Here is an 11,967-nt window from a genome sequence, read left to right on the forward strand (position 1 = left end):
TAAGTCTTTACCTCATATTCATATAGACACTCATATTACCAAGAATCATTCTGATTTTTACAAAGCGAAGAGCAAGGCTGCTGTTGGTCACAGCAGCCACGTCCCTGACTTGCCAGGCCTTTGCAGATGACAGAGTCCACACCCACTCCTCCCGCTGACATGGCATCTGCGGTGTGGACAGTCCAAAAAGTGACACTATGAGTTGCTCGCAGGAAGATGCAGCAAGGTCAAGCCTGGGGCAAGCATGGCGCCCAAGTGTGTGACTGCTGGGTGCTTAGATCGTTAGTCTGAAAACACCTTTGACCGGGGGTTTATTAGGACAGCAGATGCTGAAATTTCTGGGTCTCAGGCCAGCTTGGTTATTCCTCTTGGGTTGTCCCAGCACTGGCTGTCCTATCTCTTCTGGACTTTCCCTCAGGGCCTGTTTGATTTTTTCCAGCTATGCTATGCCCTACTTATTAGCTTAGACTTTGAGAAACAAACAGGAAACCAGCAATGAGAAAGCTACCAGCAGAAAAGTCACCTTCCCTCCCTCCTTTCCAGGGGTTCCCATCCTCCCCCTGCCCCCTCACCCCCCCCTACCTCCCCGGTCTAGCTCAGGGTTCAGCAGAAACAGAGAGCTAAAGTGACTTCATAAATTAAATATAGGACTTCTGGGAAAGGAAGTGAGCATGCTCTTTGAACGGGGGTTCTTCATCCTAGCTTAGTGACGAGTAACTCACAAAGGTTAGAGTTTAGCTCGCTGCTTTTGCATTTGAAGGTCTCCCCATTGGGCATACCCCAGCCCCATGACAGATGCCTTCTGTTGCCCCCCTCCCCCCTAAATAACTTGTGAGCTTGTTTGCTTGCTCCTCTTCTCTCCCATGCTCAGAGGCTTCTGTGTGGATAGGTCTTACTGCACATGCCTGCAGCTTTCCTGAAGCCCTGTTTACTGTCTGTCTGATGTGATGTTATCCTGCCTGGTGAATCCAGTTCTTACAGGGCTTTGTATAGGCAAAGTAGCTTTCACATGGCCTAAGGATGCCTATCTTTTGGGTGATAATGTCGTTTAGAATGCTCTTGTAAGAGTACGGAAGGAGGCAGCCCGCCCACCTTTGTTCCCATGTGATAGCAGTTCTTCTGGAAGGATTAGCCTGAGCTTGAGGGAAAATAGTTAAAAAGGAGGCTTCCAAGACTAACTACACAAACCTGAACTGTTGGTTACAGGACAGCCGTGTCTGTCTGGAGCTGTCCTCTACAGGATCCTGAAAAGAGCTACCAGGAACTCACACATCTACACGCTCTCAACCTTCTAGCAATATGGTTGCTAGCATCAGAGCTGTGGTTCCAAGGACATGAGGTGCCATGGCCTCAGAAGCAGGGACTAACTGTTTCTGAGGAAACAGTCTATGGAAGAGGAAATGTCCTGGGACTGGAGCCTGGGGTGGCACAGCGAGACTGGCTGTAAAAGAAGGGTCTTGAGCATTGGTGGGAAGTCCTGGCTGAGTTGGTTGCAGGCCCATTTTCATGTCTTTTCTGCAGGAGCTCCTGATGATGTGTGTGAGCTTCTCTATCCCCTTCTGCGTTTCTTCTTCCTATGCAATGTCTGTCCCCATCCCCTGTCCCCCAGTGGGGGGGGGGCACCACTAGATAAGTATCTTCCGTATCCTGGAGACTTTATCATTCTTCAGACACAAGGCTAGCATTTCCTAAACATGACTATGGCGGCACAAGGAAATTGGCACGCATCAGATGGCGACATCATCAGCTTGGCACAGTCTTGCAGCTGGCAGCTGGGTGGTACCTGTATTGTCCTACCGCCTCTGGGCTGCACATTTTGGCATTTGTGACCACACAGGCTGGGCTGGTGCTCCACAGCTGTGGGGCTTTTATGCCATGCTTGGAGGGGGCAGCTATTGTGGTGGGGGTAGCAGGGGTGACAATTTGCTCTGACAGCAGCAAGAGGCTCATAGAATTCACTCCTCCTGGCCCCTTCTCAAGTGTCTCTCTCTGCTAGTGCTTCTGCGAAATGCTTGCCTCCGTGGTCAGGCTGATCCTGCCGGCTCTGTTGCTGGATACCATATGTTTTGATTTGCTTTTGATGGCACAGACTTTATTGGCTTTATGGCGCTGAGTTTCTGGGCATACCCTTGCAATGGTGCAGGCTGAGCAAGTGGATTCAAGGCCCCTGAAAAAGACCTGCCCCATCACTCAGTCCTGTGGGTTGTAGTGGGATGGGCAAAAAGCTAGTAATAATTAGGAGGCAGAAGGATAAAGGAGCCTAACTCTCCTCTTGGGCAGGGCATAAGAAGCTGGACCAGTCCAGGGTTCTTCCAAGGTTCATCCATTTTTGGATGTCCTTCCACCGGACATAGGGCAAGGAAGGGTGGCTTTCTCTATTCATCCTGGGTCAGGGTAGAAAGAAAAAAAAGTAGAGAATGTGATAAGGGGAAAAGACCCTTCATCCTGGAGCATCATTGAAGCCTCTTGCATGCAGAGAGTCAAGAGTTACAACACAGTTAACAATATTTGCGGTGAAGGTTGCCTGCATAGACGCAGTGGGTGATTCTTAGATATGGAACTATTTCAAATAAGAATAATTATTAAAATAGACATAGACCATGCTTAATGCCTAAGCCTTTCTCCTTTCTCAGCTATAAACCTATAATTTCCTAGGAATTTCCCAGGAAATACCATTTAAAATAAAATACATGTTTCTACTCTCTTAAACAACTCTTGCGACCCACATTTGTAAAAATATTTATTTCTAGTTAATGCACATGTGTGCTCCTGTGTGTGCGTACCACAGTGTGTGTGTGTGTGTGTGTGTGTGTGTGAGTGTGCATGTAGGTCAGAGGAGAAATGGTGGAAGTCAGTTCTCTCCTTCTACCATGTGGGTTCCAAACTCAGGCTGCGAAACTTGGTGACAAGCACTTTTGCCTGCTGAGCCTACTCCCTGGCCCCCATGGTTTTATTTGACCAGACTGCAATCTTATCCAGGTACCTCCACAGTCCACCCACTAATACCACATCAAAAGGGGCAAAAGAAATAGGCAGAGGGTCTGTCTTTAGATACCTTTTGCGCAATATAACTTCAAAAGCTTCAAAGGCCCATACACAGCTTTTGATAAACTTTAGCATGAGTCTGTTGAGAGTCCACACCTACATGTGGGTATATTGCACTCCTTCCTTGAACACTGCCTCCATTTTTGTTAAAATCTTAATACTGGCTCATTTTGAAATTCTTCTCTGTAGTAAAGTTAAGAACCCCTGTTTCCCAAGTGGAAGTCTCTGGAAGAATGCTTTAGGCTGCTTCAGGACAGAGTGTGCATCTTTGTCTCCAGCTTGTGCCCCACTGCCTATGACTAATGCAGTACTAAAGTGTGTTTCCTGGGTTTCAGTCCTAAAAACAGGTGAGTCCAGAGGCTGACATTCCGCCCCCAGGTTGGGCAATCAAGAGCATCGAGTGCCAAGCAGGGAGTTCCCTCTGGGGCAGGGCCTCTGTGGAAGCTTTTCTGCCCAAGAACATGGGTTGTGTAGAGCTAAGGAGAAGGTGAGAGGAGGAGAGGTAAGTACGTTTTTCTGGAATAATAAAATGTCATCAGGCCAAAGACCCACGCTTGCTCTGTGTGAGATGGCCTTGTGGCAGGTTACTGAAGGACTGTGCATAGATGTTAGGACAGTTGACAAAATTCCTCCATCTTCTGTGTCCAGAAGGACTTTGTTTCATGGTATTCCTTGGGGGAAGAAGAGAAGATGGAGAAGTCCCACTAGCTGGTAAGGCTGTGTGGATGCGCTCTGAATGGGGGCAGTTTCCCCCGGTGCCTCCAGCTCTGTCTTCCACTGGCCTCACCCCATCCTCCATTCTGGACTCTGCAGTTCTCTGTTTCTCTGCATTACTCCTCAGTTTGCATGTGATGGTTCTCCTTCATGGCTACTTATATCAGACTCATCTTACATGTAGTCACCACATGGCTCCCTCCAGGAGCCTTCCTAGATGCCCAAGCCTGGCAAGATGGCTTCTAATAGACTGCAATGATCTTCTTCCACTCATTAAGTGACTACTCATTTAAGAAGTCTTCATGTACAAACCCCTTCCAGAGCAAAGTATGAGAAGTGAGAGGGAGAGACACCTGGGGTGTAAAGTCCAGCAGAATGTCAGAACCATCATTGTCATCTGCCCCCTTCTACCTTTGTCTTTCTGCAGTGTGCATGACACTGTCTTCTTCCATAGTCAGTGGCTTTTGGGACCCACCTATTTCATGACTAAGTGGCATGTTCATAAGTAGAAGGGACACAGGCTACAAAAGCAATGGGGAATACAGTCCAGAAAATGCACAGGCCAAGGTGTTACTCTCCAGTAGGCATGTGGCTAGTACATGTTGTCGTTTCATGTGGTTTGTAGCACAGTAGGTTTGCTGGCACTGTGTGATGTCACTGGGTCACAGGGATTTTTGAGCTCCATTCCAAGTCATTGGGACCTTTGTGATAATATGGCGGTCATTCGGTGCCATATGATTGCAGAGGAGGATGGAGTGATTTAGAGACCAGGATTCACTTTTTAATGTGGTAGCAGTATAAACTTAGGTTATGTATGAAGTTGGGAATTCCTTTTTTAAATTAAAAAGTATTATATTTTACTATTTTATGTGTTCAGGTGTTTTGCCTGCATGCTTGTCTGAGTGGTACATGAGTATAATACTTGCAGAGGTCAGAAGAGGGCATCAGATCCCATGAGATTGGAGTTACAGGTGGTTGTGTGCCACCATGTGGGTGATGGAAATCAAACCCAGGCCTTCTGGAAGAGCAGTCAGTACCCTTAATTTCTGAGCCATTGTTCTAGCCCCAAAGGAGGGAATTACTGAACCTCTCTACTAACCTTTAATACCCTCTCTTTGGTGAGAATATGCCTAGATATTCATTTATAAGATGAAAATATTTGCTGTCCCAAGTGACACTCTAGAAGAGCTCTATATTTGATGCTTCACAGTGTTTCTGGAACACAGTAGGCTAAGTAGACACTGCTTAGTGAGTGTACTGGCTGGTTTTGTGTGTCAACTTGACACAGGCTGGAGTTATCACAGAGAAGGGAGCTTCAGCTGGGGAAGTGCCTCCATGAGATCCAGCTGTGAGGCATTTTCTCAATTAGTGATCAAGGGGGTAGGGCCCCTTGTGGGTGGTGCCATCCCTGGGCTGGAAGTCTTGGGTTCTATAAGAGAGCAGGCTGAGCAAGCCAGGGGAAGCAAGCCAGTAAGAAACATCCCTCCATGGCCTCTGCTTCAGCTCCTGCTTCCTGACCTGCTTGAGTTCCAGTCCTGACTTCCTTGGTGATCAACAGCAATGTGGAAGTAAGTTGAATAAACCCTTTCCTCCCCAACATGCTTCTTGGTCATGATGTTTGTGCAGGAATAGAAACCCTGACTAAGACAGTGAGTAAATTCAGAAATCGAGAACTATAATTGGAAGTAAACACATTAGTAAATGTGAACCCAATATTTTCAAGGAGCATAATGATGAGAAAACCAACTTTCCTGCCCTCTTAGCTTAGACTGCATGTGGGTATATTTAAACACAGCTTGGATAAATAGATATGATTATCATGCATGTGTGTATGTGTGTGGTACAAACATGCTTGTTTGTGTTCTTGTATGTATGTGTGCATGTGTGCTTGTGTGTATGTGTGTGTGCACATGTGTTTGTGTGTGTGTATAAATGCTGATGCTGGGAAGCCCTAGGTCATTTACTTAGTGAGAAAAGACTTCCTGAATACTTCATGCTATTTAACCACCCCCAAGTACTTAGGAAAACAGGCACGAGCTAAATTGCTGGTTTGCCTTGGTGTCCAGTCTGCAGCATGGCAAATCCTTAGGGTTCTGTGGACCGTTTATGGCAACAGCCAGCTCTAATTGTGTCTGGAACAGACACATCATCACTGCTCTCGCTAAAAATTGTACTTCAAATTCAGCTTGAGAGTAACTTAAAGTTTTTGCTCATGAGGTTTGTGACAGGTACCTAGATATTATACCTTATAAAAGAAACAACTTCTAAAGAAACAAACTGCCTGTCTGTGTTTTTTTTTTTTTTTTTTTTTTTTTTTTTTTCTCTGAAGTGCTTCTCCTGAATGCTGAGCCAAGAGAAGTGGAGGGAGGCTGGGCTGTCTCCTCCTCTTCAGGGAGAGGTAGGGAGCACAATTAAACAGGGAGGTGGGCTGTTGTGGGGGCACTTTTAAGAAGGGCAGCTTATCATGCTGTCCAGATTCACCCTCTGCAGAAGTGAAATGCAATCCCAAGCATTAGTTATTGACGGGGGACAAATACATCCTGATGCCCCGGCCAGCGTGAAGTCATCGTTATTTTGGACAGGGCCAAGCTGATAAGAGGGGCTCTTTTCTCAGAAGAATGTCTTACTGTTTGAAAGTTCTCAGTGCACTCTGTGGGATTAAAAGAAGAATAATAAATTACTCTGGCTTTATCCTTTGAGTATCTGCTGAAAAGATCAGCACGAGGTGGATATTGGATCCTCTTTACTTAGTTTAGACAGGTGAGGAGAACGGAGCTGTCAGGGGAAACATCACCCAGAGCAGGAGCTTAGCGATGACTTTTTTTCTGCCCAGGACAGGGCTCCGTGGAAGCAAACAACTCCCCTGCCTCATGCCCTCACTCCGGGAACCCAGGACCCATGTCTGCATTCCCAGACCCTTTCTGCTCCACTTCTGCTTCTCACAGGCGTATGGAGAATGTCTGGGGAGACACAGAAAAACAAAGGCTCAGGAAAACATATGGCTAAAGCTCCCCACAAAGGCAGCCGATAAATCCAGAATGCACCTCTGTGTGTCTGTAGCCAGTGATTCCTCCGCCTTACCTCCCACGGCTACCCACACTGGTAAAACTGAGGCAAAGGGCCTTGCCTCTACCACCGAGAGAACCCTCTGCCCGGAAACCATTTGTCTCCATGGGAACACAAGGTCTCATTCTTCAGGGCGGATGCTGCTCACCCTATGTCACAATACAGTTGTGGTAATTGTAAGCTAAGTGAAGTGACTTCCGTGCTGCAGTACCAGCCCCACGTGTTTAGTGATGGCGGTGGAAAATGGACTCATACAATCATTTTTCCAACCCTTCTTCCTTTCTTTTCTCCGAAAGGACAAGAAGTACACATGCATTTGAGTTTGGGTGAAAATGTTATAAGATTTTAGTATTTGGCATCAAAAGCAAGCATTTTCAGGGCAGTTACAGAATGGAGTTGAACAAAGCTCCATCATTAAGTGGGAAAATGTGAAAAGGCAGATCTCGGCAGAACAGCCCTTTGATTTAGTTCTCACCCCCTCCCTGTCTTCTTTTTTCCTTTAACATACCATTGATGGGCTCATAGTGTTTTTTCATGGAAAGAATTCTCATAACAGTGTCTTCAATGAGACCCCAGGCATGGCTGAGCTTGTATGTTAAAATGCTAGAGTTGAATCTTTAGCTCTGCCTACGATGATTCATACAGCCCTTCCACAAAGCGTGTTCCACGGTCTCTTAGAGTGGCACGAGCCGATGACCAGCTCCATTTTGCTTTCCACAAAGGAAGAATATCACTGTATAGAAGAGAGAAGGAGTTGGACGGCAGGCTCCACAGAGAGACACAGTGGAGCTTTTATCTGTGCCAGGCTAGTTCAATTAAAATCTTCTTCACTTCAAAACACACAGACAAAAGCACATAGAGGTAAGCATAAAGCAGACGCTAGACAGTCCATGCCAGTGGTAAGAATGCTTTAGCGTCTTGTTTAAAGGGGGAAAAAGTGCTAAATGCAGAGATTTCTGGGCCATATGCTTTGTGGTCCTGTCTGTAAGGCTGGGGTAGCCTTGGAATCTGTATGTTTCCTGGTCCCCAGGGATGATGATAGAGTATACCCCAGATGTTGGCCTCCAGCTGCTTGGACACACACTTAATGGGAGATAATTCTAGCTTGTATCTGGACAGATTTGTCTTTTAGATGAGGCCTCTTTGGCCACTGTGTGGGTGGTAGGATCCTGACAGGTAGTGAAGGCAAGAGCCTGGAAGCCAGTAAGAAACAAGACTTAGAGAGAGAAAAGTGGGTGTGTGGGTCAGTATGAAGGCTACTCCTCCTCTTGTTCATATTCTTACATAGGGACCATCTTCTTGCCACTCTGGCTGTAAGAGAGTCTAGTCCATGGAGAATTGTAGACAGGATGTTGGCTTGAGAGACATTGAGAGACATACAGTAGTGTCAAGGAGCCATGGTTAACCCTGGGTCAGGCATGTTGGAGCTCTTTGACAGGTCTCACTATCGAGATATACAGGAACTAAGACCTTAACCATTGATGTCATTGGCCCTCCGGGAATGTTATGTTGTATGTTAGCATTAATTAGTGTGGTTGCTTAGAAGAGACACGTTTGATGTGCACCTTGGTTAAGGTTTTCTACCTCCTCCCGTTGGCTTGGCAGCACGTTGTTACCCGATGTGTGGGGACTGACATGTCTGCTGGAAGGGATGGGTGGCAGGCTGGGATGTGATTTCCAATGTCCTTCTGGGTGGGTCTGGGTGTGTAGCCTTATTGACTAAAAAGGACAGTAAGAACTGCAGCAGTCAGGTAGGGGGCACCAGTTCCCACTGGAATCATCTTACTGTTCTTCCAGTGGCCCCTGTTAAGTCCTTTTAGAACCCCTCCATCCTAATCAATCAAATACTGTAATGCCCAACCAAGAGCACCTCTCTCACTGGCCTGTGGAGATGTGCACAGACTTCTTGCCTTCCTAACATCCCCCTTTGTCAGCCACCACCCCCTGAGGGCCCTTACATGGGGCTATGTTAGTCCCTATGGTCCCTGCCTAGTACTCTGTATTTCTCTCCATCTGAATTGTTGCAGATGGTCTGTATTTCTTTCACCCTGTCATTCTTGCAAACTCAAACAACTCCACAGGGAAGCCAGATCCATTGGTTGCCCTAGAAGAGTCGTCTTCTCCATTCTGTAGCCCCTTCCTCCCTTCTCCTTCCTCTCTTACCCTGCCCTTCCCTCCTCCTCTTTTCTCTTCCTTTCTGGTCCCTTTATGCTTGACCCTAGGGCTTCACCTATTTCAAGCAAGTACTCTCCTGCTGACCTACAGTCCTAGCTCTCTTTTTACTTTATTTCTGAGAAAGGTTGCTCACTAGATTGCTTAGGCAGGTCTGAACTTCTGCCTTAACATTCTAAGTCTCTAGGGACAACTTTGGCCTGCACCATTGCCTGGCTGCAGCTTTTCTTTATAAAGCTTTTGTAACTATGTTTTTTTTGTATATTTGTGGAGTTGTCTGAATAACATCTGTCTTTATTTTCTGCACAAAGTGGACTCCTAGTTTCACTAGGGCAGGATGCCCTAGTGTACGTGCCATTTGTAGGACACCTGTTAGGGGTGGGTGGCAGGGGTAGGGAGAAGCTGGGGAGGGTAGATCAGATCCTGTGAGGGATTTAATAAAACTCCTAAGTGTGGGGCACAGGCAGTATACACTTCCACACCTGTGGTACCCAGGAATGTTCCTGGCACTGAGCTGTAGACTCAAGAGCTGCCTATCTTAGCTAAAGTCACCATTCCTGTGATTAAGAGCCATGACTGAAAACAACTTGTGGAGGAAAGGGTTTATTTCAGCTTCTAATTCTACCCCGCAGTCCATCACTGAGGAAAGCCAGGCAGAAAGTAAAACAGGGCAGGAACCTGAAAGCAGGAGCTGATGCAGAGGTCTTCGGAGAGTGCTGCTTCCTGCTTATGGTGTGTTCATCCTGCTTTCTAAGCATTCCTAGGACCACCAGGCCAGGGTGGGGATACCATCCATGATGGGCTGGACCCACAGGCAAGTCTGATGGAAGCAGGTTTTCAGTTGAAGTTTCCTCTCCCAAATGACTCTAGCTTCTGTTAAGTTGATATAAAACTAGCCATTAGAATATGAGGGAAAAAAGGAGAAAGATAGTACTCTAGAGGCAAGAGTTTTCTATTCAAGCTCTGTCCGTTACGTTTTTGTCAGCCTAGAGAGTCTCATGACAGATCGAGACAGTGTAAAATGCAACACTGATCAGTAGATTAACTGGGGGCAGTGACTTTTTCATAGCACACATATTAGGGGTACAAAGACTGGGGGGAATACTCATTGGGATTGTTTTTAAAGGACCTTTTAGGTTTTCTAATACAGCATTAGACATTTTTCTAAAAGTATGGACAGGTTCTATTCTTATGCAGTCAGAGAAGCTTTGGTGACTTTCAGAAATTCTCCCATATCTGACTTCCTTGCTTTCTCCAATAAAAATTGCAGTGCTCTCTTTGCTGCAAGTGTAGGCACTTTTAAAAGATTTAAAATTTTTTTATTTTTAATTATGTATATGTATGGATTTATCTGTGTGCTCCACATGTAGGTACCTGTAGTGTCCAGGAGAGGGCAGTAGATCCCCTGGAGCTGGAGTCATAGGCAGTTATGAGGCATTGGAGCTGGGCGCTTGGAATTGATTCTTAACTCTCCCCTCAGATTTCTTCAAGATTTCTCTTATAGATAAATTTACTTTGCTCTCAGGAATATTAATTAGCCCCCTTTGGGCTATTTCTGTCATCTTTTAAGCCTTCATATTCAACACTACCAATAAAAAAAAAGTTTATTTTTGTTTGAAATGGAGAATAGTAAGGATATGTTTGCTTCTTAAGAGAAGTTTAAGAAGTTTTGTCTAATTCCTTTCTCCTAAGATTCTAGTTTAAATCATTTAATAATGTTACACACGGCTCTCTGATGCAGGTGAGGTCTAACCAAGGAGCCTCTTGGTCACGGGTTTTCTTGAACCTGGGTTTCAAGTCTGACTTTGACATGCAACTGTGAGGTGAGCTTTTGAGACTCTGGCTTTCCTTGCTTGTGCGACTTGGGTCTGGATGTGTTTCTTTGGGTCACTGTGAGGATCAGGTGATGAGTATGGGTAAAGGCCGTACCCTCTGCCTTAGAGTTCTATTGCTGTGAAGAGACACCATCATTATGGTAATACTTAGAAAAGAAAGCCCTTAGTGGGGTCTTGCTTACATTCAGAGGTTTGGTCCATTGTTGTCATGGCAGGAAACATGGTAGTGTGCGAGCAGACATGGTCCTGGAGAGGGAGCTGAGAGTTTGACATCCAAATTGGCAGGCAGCAGGAAGAATAAGACACTGGACGTGGTTTGAGCATTTGAAAACCCAAAGCACATCCCCCAGTGACACACTTCCTCCAACAAGACCACACCTCCTAATCCTTGTCAAGTTCACTATCCCTTAATGACTAAGCATTCAACTATATGAGCCCATGGGGGCTATTCCTATTTAAATCATCACACCCTCAAATACGAGTATTAATGCAAATCATTAAACATCAGATAGTAGTCTTTATTCCTGTTGGAAAGGCAATATCTTACATCTAAATCGTTTCCATTTAAGTAATTTAAAATGTGTGGTAAAGACCCTGTCTGTCACCACCATCTTCTTACTTGCTTCCTGTTACGTTCATGGGAGTGAATCAACCCCCCCACCCCCCGCAAGCCTTCTCTTCAATCTGTCTGTCTTCCTAACACTTTCCATCTTGCCTAAGTCAGAAACCAAAGACATCCTGTATTCACTTCTAGGTTCCCTGAGCAATGGTCTGTTGATGGAATCTTAATAACTAACCAGGATCGCAGTCCTCCCTTCTCTTTGCCAAGTCCCCATACATAGTCCCTGTACATGCCTCAGTAGCTAGGAACAGTAGAGATAGATGTAAGTTAAGAATATGATTTGCAAATCAGTTTGGCGGTTCCTCCGGAAATTGGACATAGTTCTACCGGAGGACCCAGCTATACCACTCCTGGGCATATACCCAAAAGATACTGCAACATGTAAGAAGGACACATGTTCCACCATGTTCATATCAGCCTTATTTATAATAGCCAGAACCTGGAAATGTCCCTCAACAGAGGGGTGGATACAGAAATTGTGGTACATCTACACAATGGAGTACTACTCAGCTA

At 45.7% G+C, this 11,967-nt stretch overlaps 2 long non-coding RNA genes across 2 annotated transcripts in view; one reads left to right on the plus strand and one right to left on the minus strand.

Moving 5' to 3' along the window:
- Nucleotides 1-6,458: 6,458 nt before the first annotated feature.
- Nucleotides 6,459-6,904, minus strand: LOC116084486. The gene is made up of 2 exons (XR_004116128.1): nt 6,841-6,904; nt 6,459-6,719 (listed from the first exon to the last, which is right to left on the minus strand). It is a non-coding gene; the product is annotated as an uncharacterized LOC116084486 (long non-coding RNA).
- A 125-nt stretch (nt 6,905-7,029) lies between these two features.
- Nucleotides 7,030-11,967, plus strand: part of LOC116084487 — a 65,105-nt gene continuing 60,167 nt past the window's right edge. The window contains exons 1-2 of the long non-coding RNA XR_004116129.1: nt 7,030-7,129; nt 7,548-7,686. This is a non-coding gene — a long non-coding RNA (uncharacterized LOC116084487). The remainder of the gene's footprint in view (nt 7,130-7,547; nt 7,687-11,967) is intronic.

Source organism: Mastomys coucha, unplaced genomic scaffold (assembly GCF_008632895.1).
Source record: "Mastomys coucha isolate ucsf_1 unplaced genomic scaffold, UCSF_Mcou_1 pScaffold9, whole genome shotgun sequence".
Taxonomy (NCBI): domain Eukaryota; kingdom Metazoa; phylum Chordata; class Mammalia; order Rodentia; family Muridae; genus Mastomys; species Mastomys coucha.